The following is a 19,919-nucleotide window of genomic DNA, read 5'->3' as shown; positions in this document are numbered from 1 at the left end:
TTGTCACAATGCCATAAAGCTGTGTGGCCAGCCAGGCAGAGCAGCCTTACTGAGGTCCTATCGGCACAGAAAAAATGACAGCTGGGGAAGCAATGTTGTAGTCAAACTCACGGTGGTAGAAAATGCTAATGTAACCTGAGCCTTCTGTTTCTTTGTCTTCCACTTTTCATTGCTATTGTTTTACATAAAAACTACTGCAAACCCTTGGGCAATTTGAACATCAGTCATGTTCATTTAACCTTCTCTGATGAAGGGGTTCGCATTAATTAGAATACATTGCATGTGGATCCACACACTGTCAAAGCATTATTTCCCTAATCGCCCTTCTAATGCTTAGCTCACCTGTGGTTATTCATTCGGAATGCCATCCTGACCTTTTTTGTCAGACGACCAATAACGTCCAGTGGTGGTAGTACTTCTAAGTCTTCCAAAGATAAAGTTGTGTGCTCTGCCGCTGAAGAGAACTGTCATTGTACCCAGCCACTGTAGCATGAAATAGAACTTGTAGAGCAAAGAGAGCAGTGCTATTCAAGTGCAGTCAGAATGGCCCTGTGGAGGTTCAAAATAGTTGGGTAGTAGATCAGCCTAACTTTACAGAATGAGTGGGATAACAACTCTGAAAGCTATCTTTATTCCCCAAAGTATATCATAAGCCAGAAAACATGCTCAGAATGAGGAATAAAACAACTCGTGGGATGCTGGGTTTCAAAATGAATTTCACACAATTTTTTTCAATAGGCTGCCAACTTGCAATAGCTGACAGCTGCACTTTCCGACAAAAACATATCACGCGCAATAATCAGTCATGGGATAAGAAGCCGATATGTGCATTGCTGGTGATTCAATCCGTAGCAATATATAAGCTGTAAATTAATAATTGATTCGGTTGTTGTCAATGAATTGGTTTAATCGAATTTCACAAACCTTAAAACATGTTTAAACCAGTAAGCATTTTCTGCTGAATTAGCATGATCACGCTGCTACTAAAATCGTTTTTGATCCTACATAATATTGACAACTACATAATCTCACATGTAGTAAAGAAAAGCCAAATGAAAAATTAAGTTGATCACAATTAACCAGATTCTTACTGTTGCATTGTGTACAGTATTTTACTGGTACAATTACAATTACAGAGTGGGATAAATAAATAAATAAATAAATAAATAAATAAATAAATAAATAAATAAATAAATATGCAATAACACAAAAGCAGGAGTTCAGTATGGCTCTATATCAGCAAGGCTGTGAGGATATTGATATATCACATGGTGAACCGGCGCAAGGCTTATGGGCGGCCAAGGCTCATTGATGCACGTGGGGAGCGAAGGCTGACCCGTGTGGTCTGATCAGACAGACAAGCTACTGTAGCTCAGATTGCTCAAGAAGTTAATGCTGGTTCTGATAGAAAAGTGTCAGATTACACAGTGCATCGCAGTTTGTAGCATATAGGACTGCATAGCTGCAGACCAGTCAGGGTGCCCATGCTGACCCCTGTCCACCACCAAAAGCACTAACCGTGGCACGTGAGCATCAGAACTGGACCACGGAGCAATGGAAGAAGGTGGCCTGGTCTGATGAATCACGTTTTCTTTTACACCAAATGGATGGACGGGTGTGTAAGTGTCGTTTAGCTGGTGAACACATGGCACCAAGATGCACTATGGGAAGAAGTCACATGCTTTGGGCAATGTTCTGCTGGAAAAACTTGGGTCCTGCCATCCATGTGGATGTTACTTTGACACGCACCACCTACCTAAGCATTGCTCAGACCATGTTCAGCCTTTCATGGAAACGGTATTACCTGTGGTGGCTGTGGCACTTCCAGCAGGATAATGCTCCTGACAAAAAGCAAAAAATATTTAACGGGTTTGAGGCATTGACTTGGCCTCCAAATTCCCCAGATCTCAATCCAATGGAGCATCTGTGGGATGTGCCGAACAAACATGTCGATCCATGGAGGCCCCACCTCACAACTTACAGGACTTAAAGGATATGCTGCTAACATCTTGGTGCCAGATACCGCAACACACCTTCAGGAGTCTAATGGAGTTCATGCCTTGATGGTATATATGTATATAGTTATGTTTTTGAAACATGTTAGAGGATTTAATATTCGTAAAAATGAGTTGGATCCGTTTAAAAGTATTTGCCGCTTGACAAATAATTACTGAATTAGCTATATTCTTCCTGCAACTCCATCTTCTCAAGACTATCAATTATTAGCATAATAAAAGCATTGCAACAGACATATCATAATGACTTTCGTGACCACTCTATGTGTGGAAGATTGAGTTGAATGAACTGAATGGTCGTTAACATTCCTGAGCCGCATCTGCATATAGTTGTTCCCATTTCAATTTTGTGTAATTCCTTCAGACCTCAAATCTTAAGCACGAGGAAAATTGAAAATGAATAATCCATTAAATGTATGTGTCTGCAGTAATTGGCTACAGTAGAGGTGGGTGAGGGGTGGGAGTTAGGGTTGGATTGCAGGACATGCGCAGCTAATTTTCTGCCATTGGACGCATGAACTTATCTTGCTTCTCTTTGTAAGACGATAAAACCATTAAAAAGAGTTTGAAATAGGCTTGCTGTGCACAACAGATCCTCTCCTCTTTTTTTGTAATGCAGACATATGCGTATGGACATACAGTATGGTTAATTTTAGCTCTTTATAATAAGTGTTTAATAAGCTGTATGTACACTGCCTTTTAATAGATAACAATACAATACAAGCATAAATGATGCGTTTTTTTTTTGTTTTGTTTTTTTTTTTGATGCAGGATTTAACCACAGTGCTGATATAAAGTGGTCAGGGCTTCGCTGCTATACAGTACACATACATCAAAATTATTCTTATTTTTTATGAAATACAGTATTTATTATAAATTATGTATATGTTTTTTAAATGCATATGCCCTCTTAATCTTTAATTCATTTCTCATTGTGTTTATTGGTGTGTGGGACCTGTCACTCACATGAGATCACAGCAATATCAAACCACAACCATTTCTTGTTCAAGAAGCCGTTTCACTCGGATATGTCACAGGATATAAGGAAGAAAAGACTATCGCAACTTCTGTTTAATGCAACCTTTGGAACTTTCCCTGATCTTCATGTAATTTTCCAGCAATCCATGTTTTAACTGTTATATGATAGGGGTCTATTAAGCATCTTCTAAAAGAGTACTGAATCTCCAGAACAAAACACAGGAGAAGAAGCAGTAAAAAACAAGATAGAAGCATTACTTATGCACATGTAAAAACAGCACGATCATCAAACTTTATACAGTGTACGTTCAGAACTGCCTAATGTTACTGAATGAAAGGTCGACCCAGGATGAGCTACAGGACTGTGAAGTTTGGGAGGTGTTGATGGACTCCATCTGTGTTTTGATTAACGTTCTGAGTCAGATCTGGATATAGTCTTTCACAAAAATGTACATTTTCTCAGTTTTTTTTTTTTCAAAATGTAGCTTTTTTCTTTTCTTTTTTTCTTCTTTTTTTAAATGAAACTTACCAAAATTTAAGTGTTAATAAAAAGCATAAATAATAAAAAAAATAAAATAAAAAACACTAAAAAAAACTTCTGACACATTGCATGTTCAGATATTCATATGACAAAAAATAGTCTGGGGGCCATAAAATGTCTGGGAATTAAAAATAATAATAATTGGCAAAGCACTGGCATGGAAAGAGTTATACAAGCAGTTAGTCTCTGCTGGTAGATATCCTGACTACACTATTGTGCTGACAAAAACGTGTTTCTCTGCTGATGGCCATTCAAGAAGATCTAGATCTAAAAATAAAACATTGGCAAGAAACATAAACCACATTTATGTCATTATATTATAATGCAATACTTCTTGTCAGAGCCATAAAGGCAGCACTCCAACATGTAGTGCAATTACACATTGTTTAAATCCTGGCATGTAGCCCCTTCTAGCCTCTCTCCCATTTTGCTTTCTGTTAATTTCCCACTACCTAATAACCAGACATGTGTGTATTCCAGGTTGAGAGATATAGTGTCATGACAGTTTATGGAAAGATTTTGCTTTTGCAGGTGCAAAATTAGTCACATAGCATATGGCTAAAAACAAATGCTTCTGGAAATGAGTGCTCACCAGCAAAGATGTCAGGATGCCGGTTGTACACTTCCAGGGCTGCATGAAGCAACCGGGCAATTGCCTTTTAGATGAATTGGACTTCCAATAGTTTTCTCCAGGTATTATAGACCTCCTTGGTGCTGAACAGTGTGAAAGTTCTGAAAAGAGAGTAGAGAAGATGTGATTTAACCAGACACAAGAAGCTGCTGACTTTGTCTTTGATCAGTCCCACTGCAGTCATTACTTCCCCGTGAGCTTGCTTGGCTTCTTATTCTGAAGTCCATCTCAAATGAAAGCAAAAATCACTGCCCCAATCTCGCTGCTCCATTAACCTCTCCAATTTCATTGGCTGACTTTCTGGTTAAATGGAAAATCCAAGGAAAAGATCCAAAGGGATTTTTAATGCAGGATCGTGGCTATATTTTATGTATGTCCAGGATATCAAATTTAAGGAGGATTAAATGTTACTAACTAACTGTTCTGTCATTAATAACTAGACAGGAATAAGTGAGTAATGCAGTATTAACACTCTCTACTAACTACTAATAACTAACAAGAAACACTGATTAACAGATTAGTAAGGAATAGTGCTTATTTGAAGGTGGGAGTTCACTATTATCTAATGAGTAACTACTATACCTCAAAGAGGGCTACTAAGAACTACTATATGCAGCTTCCTAATCAATATCAATAATGCATAATGTATCATTCATCCTAAAGTGAAGGTCATGGTAACCCGCTAGTAATGACTGAAGTGTTACATCCTTCAGAAGGAATTACTAATTATTTGGATCAGTACTCTAAAGTGAAAAACACGATAACTCTTTATTAATGACTAAAGTATTATAAGATTTTGAGATTTTTATAAGGTTTTGGATAGTAATGACTCGAGCGTTAGTACTTCTACAGGAATTACTAGTTATATGAATCAGTAGTCTAAAGTGAAGATCATGATAACCCACTTGTAATTTCTGATCCAAATAATTAGTCATTCCTTTAGTTAGATGTAGTAACACTTCAGTCATTACTAGCCGGTTACTGACCTTTACTTTAGGATTAATTATATATTTAGCAATATTGATGTTAATTATGAACCTGTATATAGAAGTTCTTAGTAGTCATCTGGGAGTAATGAAAAACATAGCAGTTATTGATAAGATCATAGTACCACCTTCAAATAAGCACTATTACTTACTAATCCGTTAATCATAGTTTCCTTTTAATAGTAGTACATTTCTGATTTTTTTTCAGTTGATTATGAACACATTAATGGCAAAAGTATTATCACACTGTATTCAGCACAAACTTGCCTACCATAATATGAGAGCAACATGTATGAACATGCTTGTATTTCTGAGAAAATATCCTTTATGCATGTTTTTTGAAAAAACAAAAAAGTAAGAACTGAATCAAGGCCACAAAACAAAACACACAATAAATATTTTCCCACGAGACCTTTGACCTATGGGACTAGAGCTTTTTGCCAAAATTATGTGATAATTGTGCCTACTTATTAGCATAAAACAATATATTGATTTATATTTTGTAAGACACTTTTTCTTTCAAAGGCAGTATGCGAAGGGGTGTGAACGATCATGAATAATACTGTGAATCACATCTGAGGAGACAAAGGAACCCATAATGAGCTGCATAATGAACGAGCCTCAGGTATGTGACTGAGAGGGAGTTCAAAGAAATATATTTTGTTATTGTTTATTAAGAATGTACTCATTTGTTCCTCTTTAGTTACTCATTAATGAAGGAACATTATTCTAAAGGCGGTACCCAGACATTTAGAATTTATATTATGGGTCAATCTGTTTTCCGGGAAGAAAAATCAGTGCCATTCGGAATTGAATTGAGAAGCGTGAGGCTTTAAAATGCCAAACTGAACGCCTGAACTGGAATTGATGATGCACAATTATAATGATTCTCTGATTTTAAGGAAACAAAATTCAAATTCAAATCAGTCTTTGAAACAGAGGAATTCCTAAATTCAGAATTTTGACCATCCCTGCCTAAATACCTGTGTTCCCTTTCAAAAGGGAACTCGCGCTGCGTCAGCTGACGCTACGGGGAACGCCTTCAGCGTGACAGGTGTCTGAAATCGCTATCAAATCACAATCCTACTGACCGTCGGCAGCTGGTGATGTCATCACCGTGCGACCAGGAAGTATAAAAAGGCACCGTGCCAACATGACAACATCCTTTCGTCTTCAGGGACTGTTTTGTCTGGTTCGCTGGAAAGTCAGAATGAAGTGCACACGCAAAGTGAAGGGAGCGTACAGGAAGTGCGCTGATCCGTGTCCCAGGTTTATTACGCCTGAGGACACACACACCCTTTGTGTGCTCTGCCTGGGGGAAGAGCACGCGCGGGAGGTTCTCGAGGGGGCCTCCTGCGCGAACTGCGAGCGTTTTCCGTTGAGGACGCTCCGCTCTCGCCTGGCCTTCTTCTCGAGGGAAGAAGAGCCAGCATCTGGGAGCGGTCCCGCTCAAGCTGAGGCTGAGCGGCACCGTCTGTCCTGGGGCTCCCAGATGGACCTGGCTCATCGTCTGGAGAGTACAGTTCTCGCGGATGATCAGCCAGGTCGCGAGAGCAGGCTGACGGAGGAGGAGTCGGATGGAGACTCCTCCTCGTCGTCAGCCCACGCTCTTCCGGTCGATCAGAGGATGGCTGTGGAGGGGGAAAATGAAGCTGAGGCTGAATCCTCCCAGCCATCCTGCCCCGTGTATGGGGAGCTTGTAAGGCTGGAAAATGCTAGTAGATGCCGAAATGTCTAATCGCTCTGAGAAAACAAAGGAAATTAGCATCTGAACTCATTCATACAGTTAGAGTCTCTGTCCGAGACGACATCACACTGAGTGAACCATCTATGAATGACTCTAATTTACATGCCTTTCCTTTCACATGAAACTTCCCCCAAACTCCTGCTTCCCCTCATATTGAGATCACCTGAAATGCACCAGAAATCTCTTTGTTACAATGTCAATCCTCACAATACAGTATTATATGTGTTTGATATCGTTTGAAATGTCTCAGTGCGACTGGTACAAATATCTCAACTCCACAGAAGTTAACCAAAAGATAATCAATGTTTTAAGGGTTTAAAGATATCTTTCTTTGGTGTATGGTGGGTGTGGCTTTCAGCCATTTGGCCTCTCTTCTAATCAGGTCTATAGGACCTGATCAATGCAAATTCCTATTGTTAACTGGTGTTTCCATTTGAAAGAGTTTCAAATGGTTCTGGGTATGTATCTGGTTTTGGGTATTTAAGGAAATGTTGCAAAGAGCTCAGGGCTTGACACTTTAAACCGGTCAGCCCGTAATGCTGGATGTCTCTCAAGATAGCCAGCATTATGTAATTTTCAGAAGTCAGGTATACATTTCATTCTTTACTTCAGACTATTTGATGTTATATATGGATTACCTTTGAATTGACTATGTAATTGGCTTTATACATTTACCTGACTGTTAAATAAAATTGTTATACTTTGATTGATTCTGACTTGCTCTGGAATTATTCAGGTTGGGTATAATTTCAACGAAGGGTTAAACGGAATAATTAAATGTGTAATTAAACTATTAAAAATGAATGACCAAATAACCAAATGGCATTCCAACCTAAATTCTAAATTATAATTAAATGGAGTCAGATAACGAGGAATTGGAATAAAATCCCCTTTTCCCCGCTGAAAAGACGAACGCGCAGCGACCTTCACCCGCCGATCGTTAGCCTCCATTGGGACGATTTGGGCGGCCTTACAAAATGGTGACCAGCCTCCGTGATGTTGCGACTCTCTTACGAGCAACGTCTTTTCAGCGAAGTATTCGATTTTAAAATCAACAAGAGGTTTGAACTTCTCTTTCTTCAGCTGTTCTGGTAAGTAAAATTCTTTTTGCCTTTTTAGAAATGTTTAGGGAAAAACAGACGCATCCCATATAGACACATGAATAGAATGGGTCGGAATACCCAATGTTAGACCGGAACCGCAATCCGGTGGGGTTTAAGAATTTAGATACAATCACATATCAGGGACATGATAGCGACAGCGCAGTAGAGGAATTAAAACTCATGTTATAGATTTTAAAATATTTCTTTGTCGGCGTAGACCTACAACAACTAAACCTAAATTGGAAAAACATCTTCCAAACTATTTCCTGAGACTCAATAAACATTTGTAAATTAGAGCGTTTTTAAAATCAGCTAAATGCTTTCTCCATTGTTTTATTAGCTGCAACAAACTAGCAACACACGATGAGAACGAGCAAACAATAGAATTAAAAATCTAAGTTGGTAAACAATTGGAAGGCATTTGTGATTTGATAGATACGCACGTTGATGCATTTGTTTATGAAAAACAAAGTTGGGAAAAACAGGCTGATGCATATGCAACATGTAAAAATGAAGAGAACTTTTTGTTTGATCAAAATTGGCTACAGCTATTATTGCTACACAGCTAAATTACTCGTGGCTACAAATGATTAAGAGGTGGTACGATTCAAATCTAAGATTGATACACAGAATGATAGTGATGTTGTTACTGTATTTTTGTTAAGAAACCTCATGATGTTTCTGAGTGGCTCAGCGAGCCCACGGGGCGTACCACGCCCACTCGGAGAACAAAGACTTTCTCTCTATCTTCAATGGGAGCGTTTAGCCAAATAAGTAACACCTAAATCTATCACATTTTGTAAATTCAGTTAAAATTGCCACTGTGCACTGAGCAGATTAGTCAGTAAATAGACTAAATCAAGCAAATAGGCATTTGAAATCTAAAAAGAGATACAACGAATGTGCTTGCATCAGTCTTGAACCAGTCTTTCATATTCAAATGTATTGGCATGAAAATAAAATCCGAAACCTCACTCAAAACAGAATTCGAGCAGGAATTTGACTGCACTCAGCATGTGCTGCTAGTTCATTGGATGTTAACACCAACAGAGTCGCTCATTGGCCTTAAGCCTGACTGTTGTCGTGCAATCAATGTACATGCCAGCCAGTTGTGACTGCAGGGCCGAATCAAAATCATTATCTTTAAGACATTTTGATAAATATGTTGTTGCGTTCGATTTAATTTTGATTTACTCTGAAATTATTGATTTTAGTGCATTAGGATGTATTGTTACCGCAAATCTGTCAGGTTAGTAACGGACTGGAGTTCAGTTTTTGGGTGGAGCTTTGAGGCACGCCGACTGAGATTTTAGAGTTCCGCCTAACGCTTGGTATTAGTTCGTATGCATTTTCAAATTTGTAATTGTACTAAACACGTGCGCATTGAACACACGATAGTTGTTTGTGTTAATAAAAACACCTAGGCTATTTAAGTTTATTCTTTAAAACACAAGATTGCTTTACTGTAAGTGTATGAAACACTTAGGATAAAGGTTGTAGATGCTATATGCATTCTAGACCATGTATCTTGAGAAAAACTGAATAAATGTGTTTCTTTGTTGAATTTGTTTGTCTCCCAGGTGGAGCATAGGATTGCCATGTGACTACAGTGTTATTCAATTGCATTAACCATGAAAATGCTATAACGTATGTTGTGTTAATAACTCAGTGGATCATGTACATCCATGACACCACAAGACTACGCTCAGGTTAGTAACACGGACTAGAACACAGTTTTTCGGTGGAGCATAAAAGCACACCAGGCTGATGTTTTAGAGCTCCGACTAACACATTGGCGTTCAGATACGTAGACTTGGACTGCGGGTTGAAAGACTAAAGACGTCTTCCGTTTAGAACAATAACAAATTGTTAGACCAATCTAAATAGGGCAACCCTAATTCCTGATTGTTGTAATATTGCTCTAAATTACGTAGACGTGGAAAACCACGGCATGATTATAGAAAGTCACCATTAGAGATAGTAAGTTGGTCACTTGAATCTGTGGTGATGGTCATGGGCCTCTGATTGAAAGCAGTTTGCATTAATTACGAGAATTCAAACCCAAGGGGACTGAACAAAAATATCTTGGAATGATCAACGTGTAGCACGGGCGTCAAAGATATCAGTCGTATGGCCTCTACTGACGACCAAGACTGACGAGTTTGTGAATACTCATGTTATCGGAATCTTGGTTTACTGACTATAACTCAATGTAAAAGATTTAACCTCTGTCTACTTGACCAAGACTGATAAGTTTGTGATTATGGGCCCGCATACTGGAAAGTGCGAAGACCCTGTGACTCTAAGAACCTGATGAATGATTTCAATAAAGTAAAGAGTTAAGCAGAATAATCAGACGTTTATTCATATTTGTAAAGTATTAGAAATAATTAAAACATTTACATTATTGAGTCAGATAAAATATTGAGGTAATGCAAAAAGAAATGTATTGGATTTTAATCTTAAATTGCATTGGGTTAATTCCCAGTGCCAAAAGGGAGGGGTTGTGCTGTTATCTTTTGCCTTTACAAGAACACAGCTATATGTGTGGCACTGATAATCGCAAACCAATTCACCCTTCACCACAGAAGTACCTCAACATTTTTTTTACAAATTCACCCTTCACCACAGAAGTACCTCAACATTTTTTTTTACAGGTCACAGAGACCTCAAATAATCAAATGTGTGTGCGACACCGTAAAACAAAATTCAAAGCAGACAACACCAAAACAGGTGAATCAATTTCTGCCCACAGATCTGACTGTAAAGAGAGCAACTGGAAATAAAGCCATGGGAACCAACCCATCGGAATTCATGACAGTATGAGCGATAAAAGCTCTGATTAATCCAGAAAAATTCTCCAGCAGAACTGGGGTTTCTAATGCTCACAGCAGACTGTGAAGGCTTGACTGTAAGAACAGTTTTAAGGTGTCACACACTGTACTAAAACAACAGCAACAATTCAGACCTGGCCGATGAAACTCTGTTTCATGTGACAGCCAGGATGAAAATTGCATCAGGCATAATAGTGCCATTCAAATAAGTCCAAACCTGACTGTGAAGCTGTTGATAATGTCAGAATTAACTGTGATTCTCTGCATTATTTTTGTCTCAGGTTTACAACTGCAATTCCTTGTAGGATGGACACCAAGATGGGGCTAACACCCCCATCAGAGCCAAAACAATGGAATTGTCAGAGCAACTTGAAATGATGGAGATGGGTGCGAATACACTTGATGGGGCCATTCACACCTCACAAACTGTATACATGACCTCCCAGTGTAGCACTGGAACTAAATTTTGCAACACAGATTGTTATTGATAAGACTCCACCCATCTCCCAAAAACAAACACAGAACACACACCTCCTTCACTACACCCTCATATCACCTGAGACAGATCAAATCTATCCAGGCTAAACACTACACATCATAGATGACAAAGATGGCATAGAGTCCAAAAGTATTACTTCACTAAAGATCTATTGTCAGTCTTTTCACACCAACAAATCCAAATAGCTTCACACACACAGGACAGTAGAGTTGGTCCCATGATGACAGTCTATTAAAGACACACATAGCAAACGCTGTTCACTACATCCTACCAACTCATAGGACTGCTCACTCACACACACACACACACACACACACACACACACACACACACACACACACACACACTGTGACAAGGAATACACAATCCACATTATTGTATGACTAAACATATTTAGATCTGCCTTAATTGCCTTGGAAGATTCCTGAACAAACACAGTGGTTATTATATATATATGTATATCTTCATAATTGTGATTGAATATTGAATATTATTGATGTTATTATATATGCATATCATCTATTTAAATATATAAACTGCACTGACTTTTTGCTGCATTTCTTTGAGAAATTCAGACCAAGAATACTTAAATTCCGCTATCACTTTATCCCAGTGACAGTGAAGAATTAGGTGATTAAATATATTTAATCCACCCCACCAATTATGACCTTAAAAAACATTTGAGAGAAGGTGTACCAATCGCACTGCTGACGTGAACCCACATTGTTCTTTCTTTTATGTTTTCTTGCATTATATGTGCTTATGCATTTCTTTACGGCTTCAAGTTCATCAGTGTTCAGTCGTTAAGTGGCCATTAACACTCTTTTCAGGTGTCAACTACGGAGAAGCCTTCCACCTATTGAAGGCTACCCAGTTAACCACACCATTGGAGGTGTGAGGATTACACAACGAGGGTCAGATTATCATTGGGAAGGTGCTACAGAAGCAGAAGCTTCCCCATGAAGAAGTGACACGTTAACTGAACATTCACCAAGGTCCGAGACTGACTCTATGAATATGCTGTGCTGGACTACAGGTAGAACACCTGAACACATTCACCCGCCAGCTGAAACTCAAGCTACACACACCTGGTGAGACGGTGTCCTGCAGGTGAACAAAGAGCCTTCCGAAGGTCTCTACAGCTGCTAATATTACAAAGACAATTTCTACATCTCAAGGATTACAAACCAACATCTAACTATGATCCCATAGGACCACCAGAGTTTGACCCAACGGGATCAAGAGGTGGAATCTGTAAGGCTGGAAAATGCTAGTAGATGCCGAAATGTCTAATCGCTCTGAGAAAACAAAGGAAATTAGCATCTGAACTCATTCATACAGTTAGAGTCTCTGTCCGAGACGACATCACACTGAGTGAACCATCTATGAATGACTCTAATTTACATGCCTTTCCTTTCACATGAAACTTCCCCCAAACTCCTGCTTCCCCTCATATTGAGATCACCTGAAATGCACCAGAAATCTCTTTGTTACAATGTCAATCCTCACAATACAGTATTATATGTGTTTGATATCGTTTGAAATGTCTCAGTGCGACTGGTACAAATATCTCAACTCCACAGAAGTTAACCAAAAGATAATCAATGTTTTAAGGGTTTAAAGATATCTTTCTTTGGTGTATGGTGGGTGTGGCTTTCAGCCATTTGGCCTCTCTTCTAATCAGGTCTATAGGACCTGATCAATGCAAATTCCTATTGTTAACTGGTGTTTCCATTTGAAAGAGTTTCAAATGGTTCTGGGTATGTATCTGGTTTTGGGTATTTAAGGAAATGTTGCAAAGAGCTCAGGGCTTGACACTTTAAACCGGTCAGCCCGTAATGCTGGATGTCTCTCAAGATAGCCAGCATTATGTAATTTTCAGAAGTCAGGTATACATTTCATTCTTTACTTCAGACTATTTGATGTTATATATGGATTACCTTTGAATTGACTATGTAATTGGCTTTATACATTTACCTGACTGTTAAATAAAATTGTTATACTTTGATTGATTCTGACTTGCTCTGGAATTATTCAGGTTGGGTATAATTTCAACGAAGGGTTAAACGGAATAATTAAATGTGTAATTAAACTATTAAAAATGAATGACCAAATAACCAAATGGCATTCCAACCTAAATTCTAAATTATAATTAAATGGAGTCAGATAACGAGGAATTGGAATAAAATCCCCTTTTCCCCGCTGAAAAGACGAACGCGCAGCGACCTTCACCCGCCGATCGTTAGCCTCCATTGGGACGATTTGGGCGGCCTTACAAGCTGTACGATGTGATGGGGCGCGCGGCGCTGAGACTTCAGCTGCCGTGGCAGAGAGCCAGGGGAGAGGCCGCCCGCCCTGACAGATTGGGCGATCGGTTTCTCCCCGACCATAGCCGCCCAGCTCCCGGGAGCCTTCCATTCCTCCCCGACCTTCACGAGCAGGTCGTGGGGGCATGGAAGAAACCCTACTCGGCGCGAATCCATCGGCATCAGCGGTTTAACTTCGCTGATGTCGAGGGATTGGCCGAGGCAGGGTATGTGTCGATGCCGCCCATCGATGAGACGTTCGCGAACTATCTCGCGTCCGGGCGGCCATCGACACTAAGAGCTCCAGCCCTGCCGTCTAAACCATTAAAGACGACCTCGCGTCTTAACGGCAGGGCATACACGCCGGCGGGTCAGGCGGCGGCGGCCTTGCACACAATGGCAGTGTTGCAGGCCTATCAGGCCGATCTGCTGAGGGACCTCGATCAGGGGGAGGGCCTACCCCCTGATGCGATGGCTGAGTTGCGCCGCACCACGGATCTCTCTCTCCGGGCGGCCAAACACACAGCAGTCGCCATCGGACGGTCGATGGCGGCTATGGTTGCCACGGAGAGGCATCTGTGGCTGAACCTGGCGGACATCGGGGGGAAAGAAAAGGCTTTTCTCCTTGATGCCCCGGTCTCGCCCTCTGAGCTTTTCGGCACCTCCGTCGAGGCGGTGGTGGGAAAGTTCAGAGAGGCGAGGGCGCGCTCAGCGGCATATAGAACGTGTATTCCGCTGAGGTCCGGGGCGGCGCCCAGGCAGGAGGGTGTCCCTGGCCCTTCGAGGTCCGAGGATCATCGGTTGGGCCAACGCAGCAGCGTAGCCTCTCGGGCGCCCCCTCCGTGGAGGAGTAGGACGCAGAAGAGGCGGGACACCCGCAACAGGAGGAGGGACATCGGGGAGAAGAGCCGCTTCCAGCCCCGGAAGCGGGGTGGTGAGTCTCCGCCCCCGAGGGCGCGGAAGTGATGTAAATGTGTCCCCTCCTTTTGTTTTTCTGTTATGTTCTTTTCTCTCCCCGGGCGCGCTTCACACCAGGCCGCGCGGGCCGATGATGAGCGGATGTGAGACTCTGACGGCCTGCCAGGCCGGTGTGTGCTCTGCCCGCACACAGTGCATCGTCTCTGGGAATAGCGGGATTTCGCGGCCGCCTCCAAAATCGGCCTTGTTTGAGAATGAAGCGCCCCACCCTCAGGTTAGTGCGCCGAAGCATGCATGTTACATGAAGCGATGAGGCACTGAAGACAGCGGGTGAGTCCCCTTTTAGGGCAAACATTCTTCTTTTTAATGCCGTATGTTTGGACTCTATGCTTCCCTGAGGGATATTTTGTCTACAAAAGATGAAGAAAAGTGTAACAGTGGGCCTGTAGTTCCCCGGTAAAGGTGGCTAGAACGATGTTTGGTATAAACACAGTGTGTTTATGTAGGCTGTATGTTTGCTAGTGTAGCAACAGTAGTTTATAAGGCTGTTTCTCTTCTGGATATGTGTAATATGAGCAGTTGAGGCCACCGCACAGGCCGCGGGCATGTAGCGGCGATATAAACTGACGTATGTTCTCCTGGCGAACGTTTTTAGCTGTAGCCACCTCTGGGTAGCGTTGGCACCTCTGCTAGTGAAATATCTAGATGAATTTGTGAGGTTAGGCTAGCGCATGAACTACAGTAAGGTCTGTCCCAGCCCTGTTTAGGGCCGTTGTGTGTGGGATTATCAGACCGATGCTAGTGCATCAAGTTGGCCTAGGCTGTTGATGGGATGACGGTGGCGTCTCGCGGTGGCATATCGCCCTGGCAGTTGCCCCGGGCTCCTGTCGGTAGTCCCGCAGGAGCTTTATATCCCTACCCGGCCTCCCCGCAGTAGGGTCGTCCGGCCAATGCCCACCCCCCTTCTGCATTTGGGGGTTATTATTAATGCATAAAGGTGTGTAGCAGAATGAATCGCAACTCAGCCAGTGGTCGTGGGGACGGGGTAGGCGTCTCTTCGCGGTGCGCAGTTAGACTGGTTTTGCTAGCCCCGCCCCCCAGAGCTAGTGCGGCCGCCACTTCTGGGCGGCCCCCCGGCTTGGTTCAGGAAATGGCCGGTTATGTGTGTGTGTTCAATATCTTTCACTTTTTGCTCTGTGTCTTCTGCTTCACCTTTTAGGCTCGGGTCGAGCTGTACTTCGCAACCATCTGAAAGCATCGGTTGGTAGGATGCTCCCCTGGAGTCGAAACACTGTCACGGCTGATGCCCTTGCGCGGACGGCGGACCGCTGGCCGACCAGACGGCCGCCCTGGAGGCAGGTGGCGTAAGTTGTACTCCCCTCGCTTTAGAGGGTTCAAGGCGCTTTATGCTGAGTGCACTGCTGTGGGCATTGTGTTTTAGGTCCACGCTGGTAGGCGCTGCCTGAGAGACTGCGCCGTCGCAGAAGGCTGCTATGGGCCGCTGGGGCGGACCGACTATAGAAGGCTGGCTGGCGGGAGACGCCAGCCGAGGCAGTCCGGGCAGTTAACTCTGGGTCAGGTGGTAGGCCTCAGTAGGCCTCCCTGCGGGTGAGTTCCGACGTCGTGGCCCATGTGAGCGGGGAGGGTTCTCCCCAACGATGTCGGTTGCAGTAGAAACCTCGTCATAAGTAGGCCCCTAACGGCCTCCCTGGGGATGAGTCCCCAGGTAGTGACTGGATACCCAGTCCTCATCAGCCAGCAGACAGCCACTGTCAGCCCGACTTTAAGGGCTCGCTGAGTTTCAGCACGCCTCACATAGCGTCCCCTGAGGGGGTGACCTAGGGTTCCGACCATTGGTTGACAGGATCTAGGCCGCTTGAGGCCGCCTGTAGGGTGAGCCCCGGTTCCCAGGTCTTGCAACAGTGTGCGCGGGTGCTAGCCAGGTGGCTAGCATAGTCTGCTATCAGGGACGGGCCGCTTCAGGCCGTCCTATGGTCGTTTCCCGGCCCTGCGGGGTTTCCGGTGGGATTTGCCATCGGATAAGCACCGTATGTCACCAATCTAATAGGGAACTGCCATTCGGCAATAGGCCTCTCCGGGCCGCCCTAAAAAGACCGGACTGTACGTAGGCATCAAACAGGCCTCCCTGGAGGCGAGCCCGGGAACACAACAGCTCCCAACAGTTTGCACGTTGGCTGACAGGAAGTAGGCCGCTCTAGGCCGCCTGAGGGTGAGCCCCCGAGCTGGGACGCTCGGTAGGCCAGTGTATTATGCGGTCAGGCCTCTTTTGGCCTTTTTGGGAGGGATTCCCGGACCAGGTCTCGGTGACAAGCTAGCTATTAGCATGGGTGGCTTCTGGCGCTATAGCCTCATGAGCCCCCTGAGGAACCAGTAAAGCCACCTGCCTGCAGGCCGCCTGAGGGTGAGCCCCGAGCTGGGACGCTCGTTAGGCCAGTGTATTATGCTGTCAGGCCTCTTTGGGCCTTTTTGGGAGAGGATTCCCGGACCAAGGTCTCGGTGAGACGCGAGCCATTAGCGTGGGTGGCTTCTGGCGTTATAGCCTCATGAGCCCCCTGAGGAACCAGTAAAGCCACCTTCCTGCGGCTTTTAACAGCAAACAGCTAACACTAACGGTGCTGGGTGGAGGCGCCTCATGGCCTCCCTGGAGGGGAAACGGTTCCTTGGAACAGGAACGTATAACTGGCTTTGGGCTGACAGCTAGCGGCTGCCCGCCGGTGGGTCCCGGCCTGCGCCGGTATAACTCAAGGGCGGGCTTATGCCCTAGCACAACGAGACTCCGTTTCTGCTGTGCAGTCCCTTCAGGACAGGGACTGGCTAGCCTACAGCATGGGTTACCTACCAAGCTGGCTTAAGAGCTCCCCTCATTGAGGGTCGTCTGCGAGCTTACGGCCGCTTGAGTCTGATCAGACGGGCAGGCCCCCCTCGGGGCCTCCCGGGTAGATCAGTCCATAGGCCTTTTTTAGGCCTCCTGAGCACCCCTGTAATAAATGTGCTCAGTAGATCCTAGGATCGAGCAGAAGAGACTCCCCTCGATGGCAAGGGTAAGAAGCGCTAAGCTGAGTACTGCTCTCCAGGATTCCCGTCTCCGAGTTCCGGTCTGAGGAGGACACTGCCACTTTGCAGTCCCTCAGTCTGGATGCTCATAAGTAGAGCGATGTCCGGAGGCTCTGTTTTGACAGACAGGGTTGGCCAAGCTGGGGTGTCCCACAGAAGTGATGCCAGGTGAGGCCTCCCTGGTGGCATTCGGTGAAGGGTTTCCCGAATTAGTGACGGCTGGTGGCGCCCTCGGTCCCCTAGCCACATTCCCTTAAGGGACTCCTTCCTTCGAAAGTAGTAGGTCCCAGGCCCTCGAGCAAGCCGAGAGTAGGAAACCTCAGTTAAAACTTGTTTAGGTTCTCTCTTAGGCATATAGCTTGGGCTATGACCGTAGGGAATGATGTCACTGGCAGCCTGTGTGGCTAGAGGGGGAGTGGTTCAGACTTTCCGCGAACACTCGTCCAGGCAGTTCTCACTGCCAGTAAGGGGCGTGCACTCCCCTCAGCATGGCGGCGTGGGTATATCGTTCCCCGTAGCATCAGCTGACGCAGCGCGAGTTCCCTTTCGAAAGGGAACGTCCCCGGTTACGTATGTAACCTTAGTTCCCTGAGAACAGGGAACGAGACGCTGCGTCACATGGCCATGCTTCAAGGTGTGCCTGCCCACAGTCCCTTCAGACGAAGCGGATGTTGTCATGTTGGCACGGTGCCTTTTTATACTTCCTGGTCGCACGGTGATGACATCACCAGCTGCCGACGGTCAGTAGGATTGTGATTTGATAGCGATTTCAGACACCTGTCACGCTGAAGGCGTTCCCCGTAGCGTCAGCTGACGCAGCGTCTCGTTCCCTGTTCTCAGGGAACTAAGGTTACATACGTAACCGGGGACGTTTATTACAGTGATACTCTGAATCTCACATTGACACCATGAACTAAATCAGAAAGGATTTTCACTTACTAATGTAATGGAAGTAGTTTTCCAATAAACCCAAAACAGTGAGGAAATGGAGAGGAAAAGAAATCCTGGAAAAGAAATGAAAAAACATCATCTTTTGTTTCCCTGCCGATTGCAATTGTACATTAGAAATAATGGTATATCACCTGCTGCAGTATTTCAGCTAACTTTTTTATGACAACCTCCATCTATCTTGCCTTTCTTTCTACCTCTCTGTGTCTGTCTCTCTGTGTGTGCTCATATATATATATATATATATATATATATATATATATATATATATATATATATATATATATATATATATATGTCCGTCAGCTTGACACTCATTCGTCATACATGACATTATTATTTAACTGTTTACAATTAAACTTCAGTTTGTAATCATGATATATTGGATAAACACAACAAGCTTTAATTCATTAGATCTTGGTATTAGTAGTGGTACTTGGAAAAAAAAGGTATGTAAATGGCAATGGAAGATAAACAGACCATTAAAAAACGATTACATTTAAAATATCCTGCAATGTTTAATCAGCTGCATTCTGGTTTATGACCTCGTATGTCTTGTAATCAGTTTGTTTAGAGGAAAACAAACTTCTGCTGCTCTCACAACATGATATAAGAAAGAGAAAAATAGAATCATTTTCTCTGAGAAATGGCTCTGCTGGAAACTCAGGAAAATTACTGATTAGAATTTATTTGTGCCAGTTCATTGACAATTAATCATTGGGAAAAGATTTCAACAGTCGCTTTGAAGCACATGCCTTTGTTTAACCATGCAGCTTACAGCAAGACATTGAGATTCATAGTCCAAGCAGAATGCAAGCAAGCAGAGGGCAAAATTAAGTCCTACACACCCAGAGACTGCATCGATGAAGATATGATAAGGACCAAAAACAAGTAACCGGCAAAGTTTATTGAGGTTGACAGCACCAATCCCTCTGATTTCTAAAACCCTGCCCTCCAGACACACAAGGACTTCTCATTATGTTTCACTTGTCAAATTAAATTTACACTTGTAAAAATGTAAGGTAAACAGTTTTATGTTGAGTTTAAAATCTTAAAGAGACTTAAAGGGTTAGTTCACCCAAAAATGAAAATTTTGTCATTATTTACTCACCTCATATTGTTTCAAATCCGTAAGACCTTCGTTCATCTTCGGAAAACAAATGACGATATTTTTTGATGAAATCCCAGAGCTCTCAGGACTCAGGCCTCTCCACAGACAGCTAGAACAAAATTGTTGAATAAAGTCATTCATTTTAGTTTGTTTTTGAGCACAAAAAAGTATTCTCTGAGGGGTCAGAGAGCTAGACCTCATCAAGGTCTGAGAGCTATTTTTATTTC

General features: G+C 43.3%; 1 protein-coding gene across 2 annotated transcripts in view; it reads right to left on the bottom strand.

Moving 5' to 3' along the window:
• Positions 1-19,919, bottom strand: part of LOC137090945 (leucine-rich repeat and fibronectin type-III domain-containing protein 2) — a 481,236-nt gene that overhangs the window by 237,232 nt on the left and 224,085 nt on the right. Inside the window, exons 2-3 of one of the 2 annotated variants that reach the window (XM_067454959.1) lie at positions 19,693-19,801; positions 4,127-4,266 (exon numbers count right to left, since the gene is read on the bottom strand). The gene's annotated coding sequence lies outside the window, so the exon portion shown is untranslated. The remainder of the gene's footprint in view (positions 1-4,126; positions 4,267-19,692; positions 19,802-19,919) is intronic. The other variant, XM_067454960.1, reaches the window with a different exon arrangement.

This window comes from Pseudorasbora parva, chromosome 10, assembly GCF_024679245.1.
Source record: "Pseudorasbora parva isolate DD20220531a chromosome 10, ASM2467924v1, whole genome shotgun sequence".
Classification (NCBI taxonomy): domain Eukaryota; kingdom Metazoa; phylum Chordata; class Actinopteri; order Cypriniformes; family Gobionidae; genus Pseudorasbora; species Pseudorasbora parva.
Note: the sequence above shows the minus strand (reverse complement) of the source record. Positions and strands in the feature narration are given on the sequence as shown.